Source organism: Chelonia mydas, chromosome 2, assembly GCF_015237465.2.
Source record: "Chelonia mydas isolate rCheMyd1 chromosome 2, rCheMyd1.pri.v2, whole genome shotgun sequence".
Taxonomy (NCBI): Eukaryota; Metazoa; Chordata; order Testudines; family Cheloniidae; genus Chelonia; species Chelonia mydas.
In genome coordinates this window covers 121,720,675-121,730,041 of record NC_057850.1, presented here as the reverse complement: position 1 = coordinate 121,730,041, position 9,367 = coordinate 121,720,675, and the positions used below count along the sequence as shown (strand labels likewise).

Here is a 9,367-nt window from a genome sequence, read left to right as displayed (position 1 = left end):
CAAGCAGCCTTCAGGAGGGAGAAGTGTTCAGGCTAGCCTGGGCCCAGAGCGGGGGGGCTTCCTCGACACTCGTGGTCTTCCACCCTCCTGAGTTACCTGGTGGCCTAGAGCGGGGGGGCTTCTTCGACACTCATGGTCTTCCACCCCCTCGAGTTACCTAGTGCTACGCCCAGTGTCACCGATTATTCCTCTCCTGAGAGTGCCCAACAAGATGGGCACGGCTGCGGGGTGGGCGGGGGGAGGAGAGTTGCTGGTACCCAGCATACCTGTGGCAGACTCCACAACGAGATTGGGCTAACGCAGATCCACTTCTAAGTACTTAATTACCAAGGTGGCTGGTCAGCAGTTAATTAGCTAAGGAACACCTGAGTCTGATAAAGGATTATGAGGTCTCAGTCAAGAGGCTCCAGAACACAGAGAGGCAGTTACAGAAGAGAGGTACATCTCAGGAGAGCTGGTCAGAGAGCTAACCAGAAAAGGAGACCTAGGAAAGGTGATCCTGAAGGGAACAGATTCAGAAAGGGCTATGAGGACAAGGGCAAAGCCCTAGGAAAGCTCGGTCCTAGGAAAAGGATCTTACCAGGAAGCAGCAAACGTTCTGTATCATTGGATCCAGAGCTGCAAAGTCCAGGAAAGAAACCCTTCCCTGGGAAGCCTGACTCCAGAGGAGGATCCCAGGTCAAGATGGCCTTACTGGTGAAGAGCCTGGATGAAAGAGAAGAAGGGATTTGGGTGGGGGCAGGCTGACTAAGATTAATCCTACTCCTCCCACACCCCCTGAGTAGGATGCGCAAGTTAAGACTTGTTGGCCTACTGTGTTTGGCCTTTGATGCAATAAACTAGACACCTGAAGGGGCACTGTTCACTGTATATAAGCATAACTGAATTTATTGATAACTCATAAGGGGAAACTGAGGCAGGGACACAACTGTGGTTCCATGACAAGCCTCCAGGTGGAGCTCCAGGGGTAAGTGCTTGCCAGAACATGTCAAGTAAGCAACTTGACTGGCAAGTCCCATTCTTAACCTGGGGAGTGAGTGGGATTCTACACTATGCATCATGTTCATTGAATATTTGATGATATGACTCATTTCAACCTCTGGGCAGGTTGAACGTTTGTGAAATCTACAAATGCTGAAATGAGCTCTTTTTTTTTAACTAAACTACTATAATTATACTATCTCAGGCTGATAATATAATAACCACACTTCAACTCCATTAGGAAAACCCTTTCATTGTAACATCAAGATTAAGTTAAACTAAGTCAGCTGCTACAGAGGTTTGACTAAAAAAAGAACCCGGAAAGTGCTGGAAAGAAGTGTAGTGTCACAGAGGAATTTGAGGTTGGTGGTTGTTGTTTTTGTTTCTGACATAAATAATTAGGAGGTTAACTTGGTTAGGTAACAGTCACAGTAAATGTAGTATCAATGCCACTATATAGGTGCTCGGGGAGAAAATCTTGTTCACAATAGCAGTATTTTAAGGTCCCACAGACTAGATACAGTTCTAATCATGAATAGCCCCTGCAAGGCCACTAAGGTGTAAGGAAGAAGCTTCTTCCAACCTCTTGTGGTCTGGGGAGTCGAGGGATGCCTCACTCCCATTCTGCTTCTGGATGCAGGACTCCAAAAAGGGGGGTGAGTTGGAGATAAGAACATGGCTTATGCTCCCTTCACCTCCTATCATTCAGCTAAGTGTGGCCAGTACACTGGTGGGGAGCAATCTCTTCTATCCTAATAGAAAGAGAGGAGATTGCTTGCCCCTCATTCCCCACCTCCCACAACCATGCAGCAGCTTGAAAGTGAGAGAGTACCTCTTGGGTTATGTCTGCGCTGCGGCGGGGAGCTTGTCTCCCAGCCTGGGTAGACAAACTCACAATAGCTCTGCTTGAGCTGTTGCACTAAAAATAGTTGTGTGGACAACGCAGCACTGGCAAAGGCTTGGGCTAGCCACTGAGGCCAATCCTGCCCAACCCCCTGGGTCTGAATTAGTGTGAGTCTTTCTTCCCAGGCTGGGAGGCACACTCCTAGCTGCAGCGTAGACATAACCCTCTGAGTGCTCCTCCTAAGGCAATGTAGCTCCACAATGACCCTCGTGCAACGCTGTGGCTTAAACTCTGGCCACTCTGCATTGTACTGAAGATTTCGGGATGGTTCTGTAGACTCCTAAATGACTACATACATTGGGCCAGAGCGTTAGATAGTGTAAATGGGAATACCTCCACTGGCTTTAAGGAGCACACCAATTTACACCAACTGAGGATCTGGCCTGATGTTTTTAGCCACTGTATCTCACCTCTCTTGTGTCTCAAATAAATTCTCATCTGAGCTATAAAGTGCAGAAGAAATGTGGAATAACTGCTCAGTTCCTTCCTTATTGATTAGAAAGCTAAATACCAAAGGTGGGATACTGACCCCCACTCCAGCCCCTGTGTGCCACTCCAGTGCTGTGGGTATACACAGTTTGCAAAGGGCTGCGGGGAAATTCCCCTTTTGATATTGTATTGGGCTATAGGCAGGCCTGAGGAGAATGCTCTAATATAAAGTAGTCCCCAGAATAACTTAGGCTGTGTTGGGGGCTATTTTGAGTCCCAGACCAGGCCAAAAGGAAAAGGATTCAAAGGCAGGTGAAAGCCATGTTTGTGCTCTCTCGCTTCCCTGTTCCTTCCCTCCTGCACAACCCCCTGAACTGATTCTTCTCTGCTGTACTTTCTGGAGGAACAGCATAGAATGTCCCCCTACAGATTGACAAACTTTTCAAGTGATTCTGATTATTTTCTGAAGTACAGCTGTGAAAAATGTGTTGTGAAAAAAAAAATCATACCCAAAAGAATAACTATTTAAGACTGCCCTCAGTTCTGTTTTGGGTGTGAAATGTCAGTTGTGTTAATGTTGCTTTGCAGTTTAAAGAAACCACAACAGCCTTGAGTTTTTATGACCAAGCACAGAATAGCACTGCTACAGACTAGGGACCGAGTGACTACGCAGCAGTTCTGCAGAAAAGGATCTAGGGGTTACAGTGGACAAGAAGCTGGATATGAGTCAACAGTGTGCGCTTGTTGCCAAGAAGTCTAACAGCATTTTGGGCTGTATAAGTAGGAGCATTGACAGCAGATCGAGGAACGTGATTATTCCGCTCTATTCAGCATTGGTGAGGCCTCATCTGGAGTCCTGTGTCCAGTTTTGGGCCCCACACTACAAGAAGGATGTGGAAAAATTGGAAAGAGTCCAGCGGAGGGCAACAAAAATGACTGGAGCACATGACTTTTGAGGAGAGGCTGAGGGAACTGGGATTGTTTAGTCTGCGGAAGAGAAGAATGAGGGGGGATTTGATAGCTGCTTTCAACTACCTGAAAGGGGGGGGGGGTCCAAAGAGGACGGATCTAGACTGTTCTCAGTGGTAGCAGATGACAGAATGAGGAGTAATGGTCTCAAATTGCATGGGGGAGGTTTAGGTTGGATATTAGGAAAAAACTTTCTCACTAGGAGGGTGGTAAAGCACTGGAATGGGTTACCTAGGGAGGTGGTGGATTCTCCTTCCTTAGAGGTTTTTAAGGTCAGGCTTGACAAAGCCCTGGCTGGGATGATTTAGTTGTGGATTGGTCCTGCTCTGAGCAGGGGGTTGGACTAGATGATCTCCCAAGGTCCCTTCCAACCCTGATATTCTATGATTCTATGATTGCCTGAGCATGAATGTCATTGTTGATGGCATTCCCCACTGAGCAGAAGGGCCAGCGCAAGTGCACTATTTCAGCATAGTTTTGAGGACTTAAGTGGTGCTTAGGCCTTCTGTATGGGTCCTCCACACTCAGGTGAATTTCACTCTCTTGATGGCTATGCCCACTGTGTGTTGGGAGTCACTCTTTAGGGAGTCACCCCCATATATAGATTTCCTCCCATAACCGCCTTGTTTCTTCCTGCCCTGGTTCTCTTTCTTTTCCCAACATGTCTGGAAGGAAGGTTCAGGGCATATACACAAAATGGTGCCATTTCCTCATATAGTTGTTTGTGTTTTACCCAGTTTTGTGGTTATCTGTCTTGTTACTGCACTTCTTCTCCCTTTAGGTTCTTCCTTCCCTTCTGGATATAAAGACACCAGCTTTCTAACTGCTATTGCCTTTCCCGCTCTCATTTAGTTGTCCCTATATTTAGGGATTTTTGTTTGTTTTGTAGCTTAGATTGCTTTTCTGTTTTCTTTGTCACCTTCCATATTTGGAGTTACAGTGCTTCAAAACCACTTAGATTCTTTTTCAAGCTTATGTTTGATGTTGTGTGTCCTCTGACTTTGAACTTTTACAGGTTTGAGTTTTGAATCTTTGCAAGACTTTTTTTTATTTCTCTATATCACCTTTTCTCTTGTTCCATTTACAAACTGCCCTCCTCCTTGGACTTCATGTCTCATCTTGCCATATTCAGTTTTTCTCCTGCCAATCTACATATCTTCTTTCATCTCACTTACTTTGTTTGCTCATTAAGGTTGAACTCACCTGCCATTATATTCAGATCTAAAAATACCATGTCGGCAGTTTCACTAGCTCAAATGAAAATATATATAAAGGTTTACAATTATCATGCATTTAGAACAAAGTCTGATCGTCTGATCAACAGCTGCAACCAAGAAGAAACTTATTACCACAGTAAAATATTGTATTACTATAAGTAATTATATTACTAGGTGTATTACTAATACCAACTTCACAGAGAGACTGTGAAGACCAATTCATTAAAGCTATTTGAAATCCTTGGGTTTTATATATATATAACAATTACAATAAATTACAATTTAGTCTTGTTCATATATATGTCATATCAGAATAGACCAAATGTCCACATACTCCTTAGAGCCTGCCTCTGGATGGGTTCTAAGCAGTGGAGATCAAACCCGAGATCTGTGAATCTTAATATGTGAGCTTCTACTGTCTTAAAAAAAAAATCCATGTTGCTTAGCCAAGGCTGTACCATCAATCTTAGATATCCTAGTCACCGCTAGAGGGGTACAGAGTGCCACACCAAGTGGGCCTGGTTTTCACTCCAGGAGTAAGGTACATGTACTATACTGGGGTCAGATGAATTTTGAACCAATGAAAGTGTTTGTAAAAAAGTTTTCTTTGGGTTGAAATTTTCCATATTGTTGATGGGAAAAAATAAACAAACAAAAATGGTTTGTTTTTATTTCAGTTTTTCTTTACAAATTTTCAGTTTGGGATTTTGGTTTCTTATTAATAAATAAAAAATGGGACGTACAGAAAAATGTAATTAAAAAAAACTGAAAAAATCATATTTTTTGACCAGCTCCACCCTTTATTTCTGTTTTACAGATAAGAAAACTGAGGCACAGAAATCAAGTAACTTGCCCAAGATCACATAAGAAGTCTGTTGCACAGTGAGAAATAGTTCCCCGGTCTCTTGGTTCTCAGACTTAACCACAAGACTATATTTCCTCTGCTGAAGTATGTTTGAATAATATGTTTGTTCCACCTAATGGAGTCTTCCCGTTCATTTTGATATATTGCCATAGAGGAAATTTGGGCTAAGCAACCAAGTCAGACTTATAATGCATGTGTCCATTATTATTTTAAAATGTGATTTTTCTTTAATGAACAATGCTGAACTCCTGCTATTACAAAAGCACTGGACATTGAATTCTTATATTCATCCATGGGCTTAGTGCAGCCTGCAGGCAGTTTCAGTACATCTCTATTCTGCCCATGATTCAAATCTGATCTATAGAGATTGTCTTCTTTCTTTCAGTGAGAGATAATTCAATCTACACTGTTGAGCTGGACAGAGAAATGTGGTCAGTTACGTATGGAATTTTGTGCTATTCAATTCTGTCCACTAGGGAATTGGATAAAACTACAAACTTCAATCCCTTTAGAAATCTATAACACCTCAAAAATTGGCCTGGAGTCCAAAGCTTCATGCAGCAAGCTAAACTGGCTCACTCCTCTATTGCAAACAGTTTGCATTGGTGAGTTTTAATACATTTATTTATATAAAGACAAGGGGTCAGATCCTCTGCAGGTGTAAATTGGCATAACTTCAATGATCTCACAGTGCATGGAGATATCACCAATGTCCAGTCTGCTACTAGTTTATTGTTCTTTATGTGTTCAGAACTCATACGTTTCTGTTGGTTTGCAGATTGTCTCTGTTCTTATTGTAGCAACTTCGCAGGGTCTGGATTTTTTTTTTTTTGACAATTTTTATAGAAAAGTAGAAGATGCATTGTTTAATATTTTTCTCCTCTTGTGGATGTTATAGCAACCAAAAAAGAGAGAGAACTAGGTAGAGACATATTTTTGGGATAAGGAGTATCAGTCAGAAATGTCTGCTTTGCTCATTGTGTTTTAACTACAAACAAACCAGGCCTCTTGTTACACTCAGCTGTGGCACCGATAAATGAATACATTCCTGGGTGAATGCAACTGAACCTAGAAACTTCTGATCAGAATGGAAGAGAAAGTCTGTTGTCAAAATGAAAAGCAAGAAAAGAAAACCCTTTCCTCTGCTGAACAATTAATGCCTCTGAAATCAGTAACCAAGAGACAGTTGCAAATGACAGATTAAAGTAAATTACTAGATCCTGACTAAAAACAAAGTTAAACTTTCACCTTTCATTCACAACCTCCCTAACATGCAAGTGTTTGGCTTGAGTCAGATGTTTCATGGTTCAGCCCAAGGGTATGCACTGTAGCTCTTTCTTCTTTAATTATTGTAGTATCCGTTTAATGATTCTGTGAATAAGAAAGCTTTTGTCTTGCTAATCTTCCCCAAGATAACTGGCATATTGTCTTCCTTCTCCTGTTTATCCTAAGCAGAAAAGGTATGTAGGGGACTTCATGCATAAAGTGCATGACACTTTCCTTCTTTGATCTGATTCCAGTGTACAGAACTAGTTAGGATGGAAGTGAAACCACTCAAGTGCACTGTACTAACCAAATAACAGCTTCAGCTTCTGCAAACGGGGGGGGGGGAAGAGAGTGAATCAATAGACTTTTTCGTTTTCATTGTTCTCCTCCATCTTTGCCATTTAAATCTAGTTGTTGCTTTTTTCTTATTTTCCAAATATTAAGAGCATCTCATATTTTGAGATTACTTCCTGAAAACTCAAGTTTCTTTGTGCTGGCTGTGCTGGCTCTTTCCATCAGCCAAAGCTTTTTAATGTTTAATGCACCCAATTGCATGTGTTTTGGGAGCAGCTCAGGAATCTTGTACAAATCCTCAATTTCACCAGTGGTTGAATTTTATTTTATTTATTTACTTGGTATTCCTTTAAGGAGATTGACATGACAAACCATTTAAATATACTATCAGGTGAGTGACTCCTTGTGAGGAAAAAAAATAAAAAAAAATGTGGAAAATACCATATCATATATACAGGGTAGAGAGAGCAGAGATGCTGATTTGCCTCTTTTACAACACTTTTTTTTTTTTAAATTGCTGGGAAAATATAAGGTTTTGAAAAACAGCAGTAACTTTAAGATCTTGGTCTGTGCAGTCATGATATCTGAATAATTTTTCAGCCATATTGTCTAGCAGTTCATTTTTGTCCAGTACAAATGGGCAATAGGATTTGTACACTTAGAAATATATATATAGTTTTTATTAAACTAAAACTAGAGATGGGCCTGAGGAAATACCTCAGACTTGAGCACCCCAGATCCAAATTTAGTATAACAAACTGTGGCCACATACAGACATTATGGTGGATAGATTAGCAGGGATCAGAACCAAGACCTTCAGCATGAAAAGCAACATCTACCACGCTAGCTAAAGCAGCACTTCTTTAGCTCTCTAGAAAGTATAGGCTCTTATAGTCATGGGGCCTAGCCACTAGATGGAAACATGATGCAGTGTTGTTAAGCTGGCATATTTCTTAAGCATTTTAGGCCACCTCTAAGTTATTTGCTGTAGATGAAATGAATTTACAGAAAACTTATGCTGAGCATCATGACACGATGCATTTGAACGTTAGAAAACATTTTTCTCCTTTTGAATTAAATATTTTTTCTCAAAAATAAACCACAAATAAGACAATTCATATGCTGATATTTGTATATATGTGCAAGGAGTAAATAGAAAAAAAAATAAAGAAAGCACAAACACATAAGGGGAAAAGTAAGGTAAAACTAGAAGTGTCTGAAATGTTCCCCATAAAGCTCAAAACTCACATAGTTTCAGGTATCTTCATAAACTCAAACAATGGTTGCCAAAAGATTTACTACAATTTGCATACATTTTGATGAACCTGAGCTAATTTATGGTTTTGCAACAAAGGCACAGAAAATACATTGGTTTTTGTACAGTTTCTCAGTGTGAAAGTTTGTCATTTTGACTGAGTTTTGATTCAAGGCTTTAGGTTAACTTCATCTTGAAATTCAAAACAAAGCCTGGGGCTGCAAACCCATTCAGACTGCAATCAAAGAACGGTTGAAACAAACTCCCAGAGAGTGAAACTGTTGAGCGGCATGTAGTTCTCCTTAAAGCCCAACCAGAGGAGAAAGGGAAAAGAAACAATGGGTTTGTGGGTATAAATGCTGTCTGGCCAATTTGAGGTGCTTAATTTCTAAGCAATGGCCTTGATCCTGCAAAGAAAGTGCTTTGAAGCAAACGAAGGTCTGTGTGGGCAGAGGGATCTGCTCACAGGTATGAGATTGCATGTTTGGAGTCAAAACTACTATACCACAGGGCATTCAATATTAGATCAGAAAATTAGCTCCTGTGCCCTGAGTCGAAGCCCTATCTCCAACCTCATTCTTCTCCCATTTCTCCATTTAGCAGCCTTTCCTACAGGAATGATTGAGAGTATTTGCATAGTTACTATGCAAGGTACTAGTCAGCATGACTGAGGGAGGCAGAATATGGCATCAGCATTATACCTTTGATCAGAGGTATGTGGAACACAGGCCAATAGCCAGGTGAAGAAAGTGTGGAAGCTGTCCGCAGTTATACACAGGAGGGCTTGGGGTCCTCCCCGGGAAAATTCTGAAGTGTCAAAACCAAGGTCCTAACTTTAGAATATGTAGACCATGATTTTCATCTAATAAAGCCAAAAACCAAAAGGGAAAGCCTGTCTGATTTTCATTTGGATTTCTAGAATAACACAGCAAATAAATTACCATGTATCAAAAAGCCTTGGCTAGCAAAAGCAGTCGTGTCATTCTCAGATACACAAAAAAGACAGTGTTCTCCCTTGGCAATATAGTGGTAGCCTGCACAGCCAAACAACAGTTATTTCCCTTGATGGGTTCCAGTAACATTCCCAACCTCAGACTTGCCCTTCTAAGGGCCTACATTTTCCTAACCTGGCTCTCCGGGTTTGGCCCTTTAAATTTGGAAGATCCCAGCAGCTGCAGCCCTAAAGT

General features: G+C 41.4%; 1 long non-coding RNA gene across 1 annotated transcript; it reads left to right on the top strand.

The window, feature by feature from the left end:
- The first annotated feature begins 437 nt into the window (after nt 1-437).
- LOC122464293 lies at nt 438-7,023 on the top strand. The gene is made up of 3 exons (XR_006288233.1): nt 438-493; nt 1,223-1,343; nt 5,318-7,023. It is a non-coding gene; the product is annotated as an uncharacterized LOC122464293 (long non-coding RNA).
- Nucleotides 7,024-9,367: the final 2,344 nt, after the last annotated feature.